The 16,320-nt window shown below is 44.8% G+C and overlaps 1 protein-coding gene and 1 long non-coding RNA gene across 2 annotated transcripts in view; one reads left to right on the top strand and one right to left on the bottom strand.

Annotated features, from left to right (window-relative positions):
* Nucleotides 1–16,320, bottom strand: part of SAXO1 (stabilizer of axonemal microtubules 1) — a 35,858-nt gene that overhangs the window by 16,009 nt on the left and 3,529 nt on the right. The window lies entirely within an intron of this gene.
* Nucleotides 11,488–14,360, top strand: LOC310696614. The gene is made up of 2 exons (XR_014520642.1): nt 11,488–11,534; nt 14,133–14,360. It is a non-coding gene; the product is annotated as an uncharacterized lncRNA (long non-coding RNA).

The following is a 16,320-nucleotide window of genomic DNA, read 5'->3' as shown; positions in this document are numbered from 1 at the left end:
ACAGCTTCCGGGTCAGGTGGCCAGCTTGACTAAGCCGCTTCTGGCGAACCAGAGCAGCACACGGAAACACCATTTACCTTCCCACCGGAGCGGTACCTATTTATCTACTTGCACTTTGACGTCCTTTCAAACTGCTAGGTTGGCAGGAGCAGGGACTGAGCAACGGGAGCTCACCCTGTCGCGGAAATTCGAACTGCCGACCTTCTGATCGGCAAGTCCTAGGCTCTGTGGTTTAACCTACCGCGCCACGAAGAAAATATTTATTTGCAGAAATGTATTATACGGGCCTCCAAAACCTTACTCTCAAGAGGTCTGGGTGATGTATGTATGACTTATCTACTTCATCATTCCTTTAAAGCCCTAAACGGCCTTGGTCCAGTATATCTGAAGGAGCGTCTCCACCCCCATCGTTCTACCCGGACACTGAGGTCCAGCACCGAGGGCCTTCTGGCAGTTCCCTCACTGCGAGAAGCCAAGTTACAGGGAACCAGGCAGAGGGCCTTCTCGGTAGTGGCGCCTTCTCTGTGGAACACCCTCCCACCAGATGTCAAAGAGAACAACAACTACCAGGCTTTTAGAAGACATCTGAAGGCAGCCCTGTTTCGGGAAGCTTTTAATGTTTGATGTATTATAGTATTTTAATATTCTTTTGGAAGCTGCCCAGAGTGGCTGGGGAAGCCCAGCCAGATGGGTGGGGTATAAATGATAAATTATTATTATTATCATTCCAAGCAATCTTGTGAGGTAGGCTGGGCACACACACAGAGAGAGAGAGAGAGAGAGAGAGAGAGAGAGAGAGAGAGAGAGGGAGGGAGGGAGGGAGAGAGACTGGCCTAGGCCAGCCCAGAGAGCTTCCTGACTTGGCAAGATTTGAACCCAACCCTCTCCAGTCCAACCAAGCACTTTAGCCACTGCACTTCTCTAGCTCTCATGATGAAGGTCATCATTAGGTAGGATGAATACCCCCAGCCCCAATTGCCAAGTCAGTTATACCAATCTTATTTATCCACACTATTTGTGTTTCCCATATGTATATCCAGTGAGGAACCTCAGGCCTCTTTTCTGCCATCAAGACTCCCCCAAGCCACACCCTTTACGGGTCCTGCTCCACAGCCTCCTGGGTTGCTTTGGCCTGGCTAGAATGTCCCATGATGTGAGATAACGCTTTTTGCTAGACCAGATAGAGGTTAGCATGGTTGGAAGGGAGTTGAGTGAGCAAAGTTTAGCATCATAACCTTTGCCCCATCCATCCCCTTCTGGTCCCACTCACCACTGGAATGCAGGCCTTGAAGAACAACAACAAAATTTGTTCCCCATCCCCAATACAAATGATCCTCATGCCAGGGAAATCATTTCCACATGGAGACCCTCATCTAGGCCACCTTGACAATATGCCACTGTGACGCGGCAGCTAAAAAAGCCAATGCAATTCTGGGCTGCATCAATAGGAGTATAGCATCTAGATCAAGGGAAGTAATAGTGCCACTGTATTCTGCTCTGGTCAGACCTCACCTGGAGTACTGTGTCCAGTTCTGGGCACCACAGTTCAAGAAGGACACTGACAAACTGGAACGTGTCCAGAGGAGGGCAACCAAAATGGTCAAAGGCCTGGAAACGATGCCTTATGAGGAACGGCTAAGGGAGCTGGGCATGTTTAGCCTGGAGAAGAGGAGGTTAAGGGGTGATATGATAGCCATGTTCAAACATATAAAAGGATGTCACATAGAGGAGGGAGAAAGGTTGTTTTCTGCTGCTCCAGAGAAGCGGACACGGAGCAATGGATCTAAACTACAAGAAAGAAGATTCCACCTAAACATTAGGAAGACCTTCCTGACAGTAAGAGCTGTTTGACAGTGGAATTTGCTGCCAAGGAGTGTGATGGAGTCTCCTTCTTTGGAGGTCTTTAAGCAGAGGCTTGACAACCATATGTCATGAGTGCTCTGATGGTGTTTCCTGCTTGGCAGGAGCTTGGACTCAATGGCCCTTGTGGTCTCTTCCAACTCTATGATTCTATGGGCAAAGTAGCCATGCAGTCAGGGTTGGCAAAAGCACATCTCTCCAGGTTTCTAGATTGCTTCTGACTAGAGCTAGGTAAGATATCAAAATAGCATCCAAAATCAGTTTGAAGTCCATATTGTGATATCAGCTTCATAATTTTTGACCCGGCAATATATCACGAATCATGGTGTGTGTGTTATGCAAAAATTGCAATGTAGGAAAAACCATGAAGCTAGCCATTGCCTCTACAGAGTTCCATCCTTATTTCAGACATTGTGATATATCACACAGCTTCCCAAACGTCGTGACACGTTAAATGTATCAACTGCAGTGTGTAGATGTGTCACACGAACACTCCCCATGCTCCTCTCACGTCGGAAAGGGGTTAGTTTAACCTTTGTTTGCTAGTAAAACTAAATCACCGTGTTGTGAAATGATGCATATCTAAAAAGTGTGTCACCAACATGAAAAGCTAGGAAAGCTCTGATATACCAATGTATCGCGGTGCTTAGCTGGTGATATATTACAACGCTGGAAACCAGGTATCGCCCAGCCGTACTTCTGGCCTGGCCATTTCAATAGAATTATCTTACTGCCTCCTGCCCCACCTGTCTTGACATGGCAGAGGATTTTGGGAGATGCTCTGTGTTTATACAGGAAACTCTTTGCACTGCATGGTAGAATATATATGTCAACAAACACTCATGGGCTATGGAGGAGAATATTATTGATATCAACCTACACCATGGAAAATCTTCAATCCATATCTTTGCTAAAGTATTATAAAGCACCTTCTGCAGTTAAAGGTGTTGCTGTGTTGCATTGTCTGCCTTGAAGCAATATTGCTAGCTCATCTTCAGAGCCTACGGTGATTTGGCTGGCTGAAAACACATGGCCCGCCAAGCTGAAATAGCCTTTTCTGTAACACCTAGAGCTGCAGAGGTTCTTTATGACCCATGCGCGGGCGGTGCGGAAGAAAGATCTTTCATTTCACAAACTGATAGTGACGAGTGCTATCCTGCTTACTTTATGACCTCGACTTTGCATTGTTAAAATCACCCCTAGTAATTAGAAGTGAATTGGATGGATTTCTATGCGCTTGGCCAAATTCTGGGCCCCCAAGTTGTCAGCTGGTGTGACTAGATGGAGTGCTGTTAGAAAGGGATCTGACAGCATCTCGAAGGTTCACCTTCTTCGTGAAACAAGGGCCTTTGTGACACGAAATTGGGGGATAAGCCTCAAGAGCACACATGAACCAAGCACCATGGAAGTGTTGTCTTGCTCTCCTGAGGCCGCAGCCAGGAAAGGATGTTACCAGAGACCCAAATTCCTGAATGGGGCACTAATACAGCAAAAAAAATGAGGGCTGCTGAATATTCATAGAATCGTAGTGTTGGAAGGGATCCCAACCCCATGGATGCAGGAATATGCAGCTGACCCATACAGGGATCGAACCTGCAACCTTGAAATTATTAGCGCCATGCTCTAACCAACTGAGCTATCCAGGCCCGGTAATTCAGATTTTCAAGACACAGGGATCATGTCCTTGTAGGAAAGTGCTCAAAAGTCTCATATAAATTGCATGACGTCACACAATTACCAGATTATGATTTGTGTATGGGAATGGGTGAATCTGTCAATTTTGATTTCTTTCAGTTTCTCATTCCCCCACCACCACCTTAAATACAGTTCTCCACATTTCTACATCAGTTTGCATTTTTTTTAAAAAAATCCTCATGAATATTCACTGGCATCTTAGTGTGACTGTCTCCTCATATAATCATATGTGCATTTTTGTAACTATCATTTGGAGAATTGCACTGCGAAATATGGAGAAGTGTGGGCTTTGCAGAATGGCTGGGTTTTTGTTTTGGGAAGCTCCATTCACACTTTAATTGTGAATGGAGCTGAATTTCTCCCCACCCTTATTCATGTAGAGACACTTAGGAAACTGTAACATGCTCACAGCTACCCATGTTATGTACACAGATATGCACACAGCTTTCAGACAATTCCCTACCAAAATTTTCCTGCTAGGAGTGGAGTTTGCATGTGTGTAACTGTGGCCACAATAGCTCCGCCATCAGGTTTTTGAGAAAACTCTGCTGTAGCCCTGAAAAGACCCTTCGGAGAAAACTCATCAAGCCCCGTGCATAAGTTGCATGCGCTTCTGCAAATGCCATAAGAATATGGCTAATCTGCTGCATTTGCTGCAGCTCCTTGAACGATGTCAAATATCGTACTTTTCCGTGTATAAGACTATGTTTTTTCCTTTTAAAATTATGCTAAAAAGTGGGGGTCGTCTTATACATGGGTAGTGCCTAGGGTGAACGTTTGATTGGTTGCTCCCGAGGCTGTCAGTGGCTATTGTGCGTGTTACTGGCTGCTGCGTCAATGGGTGGGTGTTGATTGACTGACACTCCAGCAGTTGGCCGGCGATGGGACAGATGGGAGCCAGATTTAGCTGCACAACCCTGGGTAACCCCCCCCCCAAAAAAAGCTCAACAACTCTATGTCATCCCCCCTACGCCCTAGTAAAAATCAACAGGGCTATACGCAATGCGACCCTGCATCTTGGTGGCCGAATGATAAAACATCCAGAAATTAAATCTGACAAACTGGACCTTTTCAGAACTGACCGAGTGCATCTTACACCTACAGGGAATGAGCGTTGGTTGAAAGACGTGAAGCAGAGCCTTGAAGAGTGAATTCGGTCTTGGAGGTGAGACTGCGATTCCGCGGTCTCGGGTGGGGTTTTAGGTCTTGGGTGGAATCCTTTAGTCCAGGGGTAGGCAAACTAAGGCCCATGGGCCACAAGCAGCCCACGGGGGTCGTTTAACTGGCCTACGAGCCGCTCCCGCTGTGCTAAACTGGCGCAGCGCGGGGCAGGGACTCACTTCCGCGGCACCAGAAATCGTGTTTGCGCAGACGCCGGAAATCACATCTGCACAGATGCAGACACCAGAAATTGTGGGATCTCAGCTGGAGTGAACTGGCCCAGGCAAGGTAAATCTTGCCAACCCCTGCTTTAGTCTAACAACTGCAGAAGGGGTGAATGCGTGACTCATCCATTCCGTGCCGGCGGCGATAGCAGGATTCCTCATTAGAGGGGTCTTGAGGGGAGTCTCTGTCCAGAAGCGCAAAGCAAATGGGCCATAGAGCTCCCCCCAGCATCACAGGAGGGGACCGGCTGTGTAAACGCATTTTGCAGTGGTCCCATATTCTTATTTGACCCGGCCATGCCTCAGACCCCCAACTGGGGGCTGAGAGGGATACATGCCCAATGCCTATGCCAAGGTTTCCTACATCTGAAATTTAATAAAGTTGGGGCCATTTTCATCCCAAAATATGTTGTTGGGTCTACTCCTTTGCCCTTGAGGTCTGGCTCCCGGGGTAAGGGGGGGGGGACTGCGCCTGGGCATGCAAACATTCTTCTTCTTATTTTTTGAATATCCTTGCATATAAATTTCAAGGCAGTTTACAACCGTACAATAAAACAACTAGAAGCAAGAAAGGGAAACACCCTAGGCAGAGAGACCTAACAATTCTTCATCCAGCTGGAAAAGCTTGTCGAAACAAGAACATCTTCAATTGTTTCCGGACACTACAAATACTGAGTGCCTGCAATATCTCAACATTATAGGATTATTTTTATAAGATATATATACATGGGTATGCAGGATAGCTTACAGAGATAATGTAAGGAAGCAAAAGCATACATGTGCAACACATCACAATGTATCACACAGGAATATTAGATGTGGTAATAGTTTTAAGAAAATGAAAACACATTGCAGATAAAGGCATAAGGAAATGTCAGCCTGTTGCTTTTAGACAGTGAGTGGTTTTGAAATAAAACTTAAAGGTGCAGTGAAAAGCAACTCCTCCTTTGGGGAAAGCAAAAGTTTGAAGTCTCTACGCTTATGACTTTAATCCAAAACCTCTACAGGGTTAGCAGGAACTCCTGCAGATCTCAGAAGCATTTTCCGAATGCCATGGTTGTAACATAGCGCTCTGGATGATAAACCTGATTCCACGAACGCTTCCCAAACGCTAAAACATAGACCAGCAGTTGCATGCACCAATAAACCCAAGTTGGCCATGAAAGCTGGCATCTTGCACATGCAACCAGTGCAACACACACACAGACGCCATTCATTGGTGAAAAGAAAAGCCACTCTTAAGGACGTGCCAAATATCTCTTTTTACACCAAGGATCATTACCTGTGACATACTGGACAAACCTGCATATGTACCACACACTTAAAGCACATTTTAACCCAGGGGTCAGCAAACGTTTTCAGCAGGGGGCTGGTCCACTGTCCCTCAAACCTTGTAGGGGGCTGGACTATATGGGGGGGGATGAACGAATTCCTATGCCCCACAAATAACTCAGAGATGCATTTTAAATAAAAGGACACATTCTACTCATGTAAAAACACACTGACCATCCGCGGGCCGGATTTAGAAGGCAATTGGGCCAGATCCGGCCCCCAGGCCTTAGTTTGCCTACCCATGTTTTAACCCAAAGAATCCTGGGGACTGTAACTTATTAAGGCTGATGGCAATTGTAGTGCTGTAAGGGGTAAACTGCAGTCCCCAAGATTATTTGAGGAGAGTCATGTTCTTTAAATGCAGGGTCTGTACGCAACCAAAGGCTCTGGAGCCATTGCTGTATGCTATGTGCATTAGCTCTGTACATAGCTGTCAACTTTCAGATTTGAAAATAAGGGATCAGCAGCCAAAATAAGGGATCAGCAGCCTCACCTGTCCCAGGCACTCCCGTCTTCCACTGCCTCCCACAGTTTGGTCAAACTCATGCTAGTAGCTTCAAGAACACTGTCCAACCATCTTGTCCTCATGGTTCAATGTTACTAGTGAGCAAAGTTGCCCAGTCAGGATTTGAATCTTGGTCCTAACTTTTGGGGTTAAGTTTCTATTTAGCTGTCCATTAATACGGACAAACCGTATCTCCCATTCATCTCTCAGATCCCCTTGTAAATCTAAAGTACTGACCTCACCATGTCCTGCGGTGAAAAAATTCCCCAAGTTAATTACACATTGTGTGAAGGTAAGTGTGTGAAGTTACAGCATTCCTACTATCAGCTTAAGTGACACATTCACTCTCTCTCTCTCTCTCTCTCTCTCTCTCTCTCACACACACACACACACACACACACGTACAGAGTAGAGCTCCTCTGAGCCAAAGGCCCAAAGGCAGAAAGCCCAGCCAGCAGCCAAACGAAGCCTTAAGCAGTGGTTCCCACAGCGCAGCAACGGCCGATTTGATCGCCACAAGGCATGCAAGCTCCACCCCCCAGTTGTTCTCAGACTCCTTATTGGTGAGCAACGCAGCCGAGCAACGCAGTTGAGGAGCCCCCCTGGCCGGCAGGGAGGAAGAGGAGCTGCTTCCTTTGAAATCCAAGAAATTTACAGGAGATCAACAATCCGGGATAGCAGGGGGAAACGGTGCTGGAATAAGGGAGTTTCCCGCTAAATAAGGGAAGGTTGACAGCTATGCCTCTATAATAGCCTGTCCCACGCTGATGTGTAAAACAGGTTATGTGATTAGGCTGGCTGACAATAACAGATTCATATATTTATTTATTTTTAAAAGACTTTTAATATGCCTTTTATCACATGATCAGACCTTGTGTACTTCAGTAGAAAAGCAGCAGCTCAAACATATATTTATTACTATTATTACTATTACTATCATTTCATCCATCAGAATAACCACTTAACATTACAATCCGGACACGCAGCTTTATAAGGGGCTGGGGGTGGACAAAAAGCGAAATCCAGGTCTTTATTGCTTAGCCAAAGGCCATCATCTGTCCATACAACAGTATAAGAAAACGTGAGACACCACTCAAAATCGTTTTAAAACCAAGAGCATTGTTCATTGCAATAACCTATATAAATTCAATATCTTTTACGATACGATTATTATTTTTAAGTTTACTCTTATTATTATAACAGCAAATAATATCACAGAAAAGATAGGCTCCTGCCTGTTCATAATCTAACTCAACACTTTAACAACAGAGTTGACAGTCCCCTGCTATCTGACAATTCTCCCTTGACTTCCGTTATACTAAGCCACACTGTCACTCAAGTCATGTGGGATCCAGCTCATTCCACAAAAACCACAATTAGAAAACCAGCTAGATAAAACATGATCTCATGGGTCTGGTTTGTCCGCAAAAAGAGCAGTACATTCTGTCCTCCCCAATTCCTTTTGTTCCCCCAACCACTTTGCTACTAATTTATAGCTATGGCGACTCTATAGACTGCGCTGCAATACTTTATACGCCAGAGTTTCCGCCCCAGAGACCTCGGGGCTCCTCCAGAGAAATTCCTCTGAACCATCCCTCTGAATGTTCAGAGGAGCAGCTATTCAGCCCTTCCAAGGTGAATTGTCGTATTTTCAGGGGTTCAAGGGGCCAAGGAGGGAACCGCTGAACGTCTTCCCCCTTTTTCTTATGGTAGCAGCTGCATCTGTTGCATCAAAAGCTCTTGAGCAAGGCAAAACCGGGTGCAACCCTGGAGCTACACCGTTTTCCAAAATAAAACTTTGGTGTTCTCTAGTGCGGGTATATATGCGTACAGTTTATTTTTGAGGAAAGCAAAACCAAAGTTTTAAAAATGCACAAATCTGTGCTCTGAACTGGCTGCTGCGATAAGAGTCAGCTGTGATTTATCAGCCACTGGGAGCATTTTATTAATTCCGAATGAGGTCAATAGTCTGAGAAGAGGACAGACATTGGAGCATGTTGTTAAAGACTCTCGTGAATGTCTCCTCTTTATAAGCTGCAGCGAGGCAGAGTCATTACAAGGTCAGCTTCTTTACTGTCAGCTCGCAGGGTCAGCAAAGGGTCCGCCATGAGATCATTACATTTCTCAAGGCAGACGGCCTGTCATGACATTCGCTTAAAAACTTCCCTTTGTCTTTTGAAGGCTGTAATCCTAAACACGCTCGGGGCAGCCCTGCAAAGCAGAAATTAACTGCTTTTTCAAGTCAATGACTTTGTCCTCCTTCCTGGTTTTCTGGTTTAGGCAAAATGGTGCATGTGAAAGCCACCGGTTAGGTGCACCAAACGGCTCAACGAGTTGCAACCTTGCTAGTCCACAATTGGACCTGTGGCTCCTTTAAAGGCAGAGGAGAGAATTATATCCGGGCCTCTGGTGAAGTGATTAAGCCTCCCCAGTTTTCTTTGTGTAAATCTTCCTGCTGTTTGCCCCAAGGTGTTTTTCTTAATTTGCACCAGGAAAATGGCAGAAGGGGCTGGGACCAGGAGTATATATGTTAAATACTTTGAATAATGGTTATATACACAATTAGCAGATAGCAAAATGGAAGCATCCCCCCCCCACTCTCTTGTGAAGATCGAGATATGAGGGTGACCGAGGGCAACATAGATATATTTATAATTTTGTGTATTATGAGGATTATATGAGGATTATTAATGTGTTTTATCTTCTTTTTCTCTTTAGTTTCCTTTCTGGTTGATATACTGTATTTTCTTTTCTTTTTAGTTTAGTTGGAATTTGATGGTATATTAGGTTGAAAACTGTTAATAAAATTGATTTATTTATTTATTTAAAGGAAAATGACATGGGGGAGGATTAACCCCCCTTTTAGCAATACCATAATCCAGATCCAATTGAACACTGAACTGTAAAACGCAATACAGAATGCAAAACTTTCATCAGCATCCAGCTGTTTGCCAGTATAAAGTCCAAAATTTGGATAGGAGTGTTTGGATAGGAGTGTATCGAGTGTTTATAAATGTAAAAAATATAATAATTCAGCAGCACAGATGGCAACCTAGGACCATAGCAGCACCAGATAAAGAATGGTTTGTCGCCTAGCACATATTGCAGTCCATTAACAGAAAATTAGGATGACAAAGAAGTGATTATAGGAGAAGCTACCCCAGCACATCTTCAGATGAGAAGTAGGAGGGTTTTCCTTCCAAACTGGGTATCGTGCAAGCTTATTGCAAAAGGCAGTTAAATGCAAACAGGTGTGGTAATTAAGATCCTAAATACCAATTAAATGGGTAGAACATAATATTTCCTCCTTTGGTGAAACCCAATCTAAGAAAGAAGCTTCCTGAAGGAAGGATGTCAGAGATCAGAGAGAATTTCTGAGGCCTAAGACAGCTTTCCTAATCCAAAAGTCAGCCGTCGGTTCTCAGCGGGCAGAAGGCAAGACTTTCTTACAAGCCCCCTGCCCACAAAAAGCTGCCATTCACTGAAGCTGATGGAGAAAGAGATATACACCCACAGTGACTTAAGAGGATTACGGATGGGGCAGATTTTACAATGGGACCTGTTCAAATCATCTGATCGTTTGAGTTCTGGATCAGATTCACAGTTACTTCCTGGCGTTTGCTGCATTAGGAGTTATTTAGTTATTTAGTTATTTCTCTCTATTTTATTTTTTAAAATATATCTGCGCTCATGTGAATCTCAAATGATATGATGGTGCAAGCAAAACAGAAGAGGAAATTCTCACGTCGTGTTTCATTCACAAACAACGAAACTTCCAACTCTGCTACGTAACCAAGAGAAAGAAAACCACAGGGCTGAGAGACAGGGCACGATAAATAAAAATATGTGGATGGGGCTTTTTCACGTAGGCAGAACTGATCTCATGTCATTGTGTGCAACACTACTTGCTAGAAGAGAAGGCTAGGTTATACAGTCAAAGCTCGGCTCCTGAACGCCTCCGTTACTGTATGTTTCGGCTCCCGAATGCCAAAAACCTGGAAGTGTTCCGGTTTTTGAACATTTTCCGGAAGCCGAACGTCCGACGCAGCTTCCGCTTGAGTGCAGGAAGATCCTGCAGCCAATCAGAAGCTGTGCCTCGGTTGTCAAACATTTTGGAAGCTAAATGGGCTTCCGAAAAGGATTAAGTTCTGTTAAATTGTGGGTGAACATATCAGACAACACAGCAATTCTTCAAACAGCTCTTGTTTATTCACAGGCCAGAACAAAACTGTACTGAAGGGTTCAGCCAGCCTGCTTATATAGAGCTCCACTAGAACGCAACAGTAACCATTTTCTGTAACTATCCAATCACTGAACGTCACTCTGGATCCCTTATTTGCATATGTGGACCTGAACTATCTACAATATCCCCCTGCTGGCCCAGGGTGAGAATGTCAGTACATAACAAGTTCAACAACGGAGGATTGGCTGTATTTTGTTATTTTATGAGAGCCATGCTTTTAGCCTGCCACTGGTGGTATTCCATCAGAATCATTTCCTATGCTAGCCAGCACATTCATGCACATCATAAAATGTGTCCCAGTATGCTGTGGGCCATTGCCTTGGTAATAAGCTATCCTTTTGTGAAGCATGCTGGGAAATTATCCACAAAGCATTCTGAGCCAACAAGCATGATTGATGATGAAAGCAACCTCTTGCTGCACACAAGGAATGCTGGGGTATTAGCACTCTTGCTACTGAAAGGGCAGTAGCAACAGCTGTGCCTCCATAGCTCATCCGGTGGGAAAACAGCACTGGTAAGTGGACTACAGCAACGTCCGTATGAATGCCAACCACTGTAGTTGGCCTTCTAGGTTGGATCCTAGGCTGAGGCTGAAATCTCAACACATAGTACCTGGGAGTAGGTTCTGTGGAATTCAACAGGATTAAAGTTTGCATAGACACGGTGAGGACTGCATGGTTCATTGCTAATAAGTCCCACTGATTTCAATGGGTCTGCTCTGAATGTGGCTAAGTCTGGATTCAACCCACTGATGAAAAGCTCTGGGGTTTGCTCTACAGAGCTCAGTGCAGCCAAGATGCCCCCCCCCCAATTGTGGTTTGGCTCGGCAATATATGGTGGTTTCCAACATCGCAATAGATCACCAGCTAAACATCGCGATATACCGATATATCACAATGTCTGAAATAAGGATGGAGCTATGTAAGGGCACTGGCTGGCTTCCACGGTTTTTCCTACATTGTGATTTTTGCATAGCACACACATGATTCGCAATATATTGCCAGGTAAAAAAATTATGAAACCAGTATCACAATATGGACTTCAAAGCGGTTTTCAATATATCAATATATCAATATATTGCACAGCCCTATTTGGGGAAGGCAAATGTGAGAGTAATCGCCAGGGAGAGGTTGCTCCTTTCACAACAGAAGTTGCTCAGGAGCAGCAAAGTTTAAGGGGATAAGTGAGTCACAAGTGACTTACAACCAAGTAAAAACTGCAATAATAAAACAGTTTGAACCCATTTAAAACAGGCTAACCAATACAGTATCATGGGCGCTATTCCCCAAATGCAGAGGAGACAAAAAACGCCTTTGTCTGGCATCAAACAGATGACCAGGTTGGCTCACCACACAACAGTGTGTAGAGTCCTGTTGCCACTCTCTGGACCTCCCTTGGAGAAGGCACACAGCGAAGGGTGATGATCTCAGGCTCCAGGCAGGTTCATACAGGGGCAAGATACAGTGGTACCTCAGTTGTCGACCATAATCCATTCCGGAAGACCATTCGACTTCCGAAACGTTCAACAACTGAGGCGCAAAGGGTGATCAGCAAAGTCAATGGAGAAAAAATAAAAAAAATGCAGATGCTGTTCAACTTCTGAGGCACGTTTGAAAACGGAAGCAATTACGTCCGGGTTTTCAGCGTTCGGCTTCCGAGATGCTCGAAAACTGAGGTACCACTATATTTCAAAACTAGCAGCAGGGAGGGAGAGCACATTTGCAGGGACTAGTTATTTGACTGAGTAAAGACCTAATACTTCCCCACCTATTCTCTCCCTAACCTCACATTCCATAGAATCATAGAAGTGTGGTGTATCTGAAGAAGTGTGCATGCACACGGAAGCTCATACCAATAATAAACTTAGTTGGTCTCTAAGGTGCTACTGGATGGAATTTTTTTATTTTGTATAGAATTGTGGTGTTTGCCTAATAATAATAATAATAATAATAAATACTAGTTGGGAATGAAGGTGGGCAGTTATCAGCACCTTCAAATGTAAAGTACCTCTCTCTCTTTCTCTGCTACCTGCTTCCCAAAAGCAAGGAGCAGGTTTAAAGAACGCAGAGCAAAGGCAAGTGAATAGAGGCAAAAGCACTCACAGCTAACAGCAACCTCCACATTCTGGCATTCTAAGGTCTATGTTGCCACCCTGTGGAATTCAGAGGGAAAAAGATGCCGAGGAGAACCTCGTTGACAGCAACAGAGAACTTCCGCAGGAACAGGACCACCGATCAGTGGCCCTGACTATGCCCTGCCCTCCTCTCCTCTTAGCAGTGGGGGATAAAGGGCATCCAAGAAGCTTACTAGACTACAATATGGCGGCATCATCTTGAACCACTCCCAATGCAAACGCCCAGCTCCATCTTGGTGCTATTGGCTGCTGTTGCTACAACAATAATCTGAGTAAACAGCAAGGTTGAGCCTCAAGAGTGGCACATTTTGAACCAATCTGTCCAAAATTTGCTACCCATAAATTTCTCCCCAATTCTCTGGCTATAGTGGAACATTAAAGCCCAACTTTGGATTAGCCCAGATTGGGCAAATATTTTTTTTCTGATTTCCTAAGCAAAACAAAATTGCCGTTTTTTTATCTTTTTAAAAAGGAAAATAGGCAAAAACACTACCGACATGGGTTGCCATAAGTTCGGATATGCCAATTTCTGCCGGGGCACTGCTTCTGACAGCAGTATTCTGGGTATGTCCAGGAAATTCCAGGTGTATGGCAAGCCTACCCAAGGCTTCGGGGTCACAGTAACCCCATTCAGGACCAGGGAGTCTCCCACACGTGCCCGCCCCATCCCCCCAAAATGGTACTTCTGTCTTGTCAGGATTCAACCTCAATCTGCTAGCTGCCATTATCAGATCCCATAGCCCAGAACCTACCAGCGTTGTTGTTGGATACGATTCAGAAAAAAATCAGATGCCAACTGGAGCATCAATGTTGATTTTAGGTGCACAACATTAGGTGCACAACGACAACTACTCATGGGAAGACTCGTATTCAGATCCGAAAGGTCCTCTTCTGTGGATACAGTAAGTCTTCTTGGCAGAAGTTCCTTTGGTCAGCGAAGGGAAACCTTTAGTTCCAGCCTAAATCGCTGTAACCTAGGGATGGGGAACCTGTGCTTCTCCCAGATACTGATGCTGAGTTGGGAGTTCAACAACCTCAGTCAGCCCGGCTTCAGATAGCCAGGGATGATGGGAGCTGGAGTCCAGCGACATTTGGAGGGCAGCAAGTTCACCGCCTCTGCGGTAACCTGTTGAACAGATGCACGCCTGTTTCGCAAACATACAACGGCTGAAGTGTGCCTTCCATTAAAGTCAATATTCAAAATAATGCACCTAGGTGGCTCTGTTCTTCTCCTGCTGCAGTTATTTGAATGGCTTCCGGAGTTTGTATACTCAGGTGAGGGCAGCAGGTACTGAATGCCCTCTTAAAATGTAAATATTTCACACTAGGTACTTTTATCCATGTCTACATATTTTCACCTCGCCGTGAAGGATGAAGGAACGTTACATGCATTTAAAAACTTTGAGAAACTGCTTCCCATGTGTTCAAATCTCTTGGTCAAAGCACAAAGCAAGCCAGCAAAATACACACAGCTCTATTCTTTGGAGCAAAATAATAAATAGCCACCCTGTTGACACACAGGCAGTTGGATCACTCTCCAGCCTTCCAGAGGGTTCTGATGGATATCCCTAGCATGGCTCCACAGCCCAGACTAAATAGCTTCCTGCTGATAGATACAGCATTCCCCTTATGTTATACCCTGCAGCGGGCAAGGTCACAAATAATGATATGCGCTAGGAAACATCAGCAAGCCATCAGGCATCTGAAAGGACAAACGAGACAGAAGTTCCACATTGTTATGTCGAGGTGGTTGTAAATTCCTCATCGAAAGAGGCGTTGGATCCAGAGTCTTTAAAGGATGCAATGACTGCACTGTTCCTAAAGTAACATAGTCTGGACCAAGGAGGTGTTAATAACTATATGTCGGATTCAAAAGAAAATCCCTTCCTGGGCAAGGTGTTTGAGTGGGTGGTTGCTCAGCTCATGACTCTCTGCGGACAACACTGATTTACTAGATCCGCTTCAGGTGGGCTTGTGGCCTGGTTGCGGAACGGAAACTGATTTTGTTGCCCTGTGGGATCACCTCTGCTGAGACACAGACGGGTGTGTGTGACACACTGTCGGTTTTCTTCAATCCTTTTGACTCCATCAACCATGGTATCCTGCTGAATAGGCTGTCTGGGTTGGAGGGAATACACTGCACTGACTTGGGTGCTTCAGTCTTTGCACAAAGTTCTCCTTTGCTGGTTTGGATTGCTAAATTGTTTTAGCAGCTATGGTTTGTGCGTTTTATAGGTGGGTTTGTTTGGAGGGGGCGTTTGCTGGCCTTTTTGCTGTTGTAAGTTTCCTTGGTTTTGGTGTTTCACGAGGAATTCTGTGTGTGTGTGTGTGTGTGTGCGTGTGCGCACGCGCTTACAGGGGGGGTGAGCATTTTGCACAGGGGTTCCATTCCTGGCCCCCATGCACAACAGTAGAGTATGCATAAGCCGCCCCCTCCTCCGGGTCCAAAAGGACCTGTGCATCGGCTGTCACACGTCAACTGAATGCAGGCAAAATGGTTACCACCTGTACATCATAATAATAATACATGCCAAGTTCACAGAGGTTGTTTCTTAAAAGAGAGAGAGACTATAGAAGAATGGATGTAGCTAGATCTTACACAGCTTTGCTAGTTTTCAAATTCTGAGTGGATTTGCACCTTTTGCCCAAGTTATGCATCATCTGAATATTCGTATTTATCAAGGGCAGAAGTACAGATTGCTTTACCTTTCAAGCTGTTTCAGTACTACCAACCACTATCTTAAGAGAATAATTGAGGGCAATAAACTCGTCAGAAGACAAGGTTTTCCAGCACTTCAGATTCCCCAAACAGAAGTGTTTGGCCATCCTCGCACGTCCTTACAACACATATTACAAACAAAATGGCTTTAAACGACGGGCCGGATGTAGACATGGGAAAGCACCAATACTGGTAAAAAGCAGAAACATTCCGTGCAAAGTGCACTTCGTTGGATCTAAGACATTTCAAATTAAGCATGCTCCTGAAGAACATCGTAAAAACAACCAGCCTTAATCTTTAGTCTCCAGCAACTCTGCTGCCAAACAGTCCAAGTTACTTTACAGCAGAATCACCAGAGACCGAATAGCAAGATTGGTTGTTTAAAATGTACCTCTGAACATACTAATTTGAAACACGTAGAAGCCTGCATCTAGCAGCTCCCTTTCC

This window comes from Podarcis liolepis (assembly GCF_965112155.1).
Source record: "Podarcis liolepis genome assembly, chromosome: 17".
In the NCBI taxonomy this organism is placed as follows: domain Eukaryota; kingdom Metazoa; phylum Chordata; class Lepidosauria; order Squamata; family Lacertidae; genus Podarcis; species Podarcis liolepis.
Note: the sequence above shows the minus strand (reverse complement) of the source record. Positions and strands in the feature narration are given on the sequence as shown.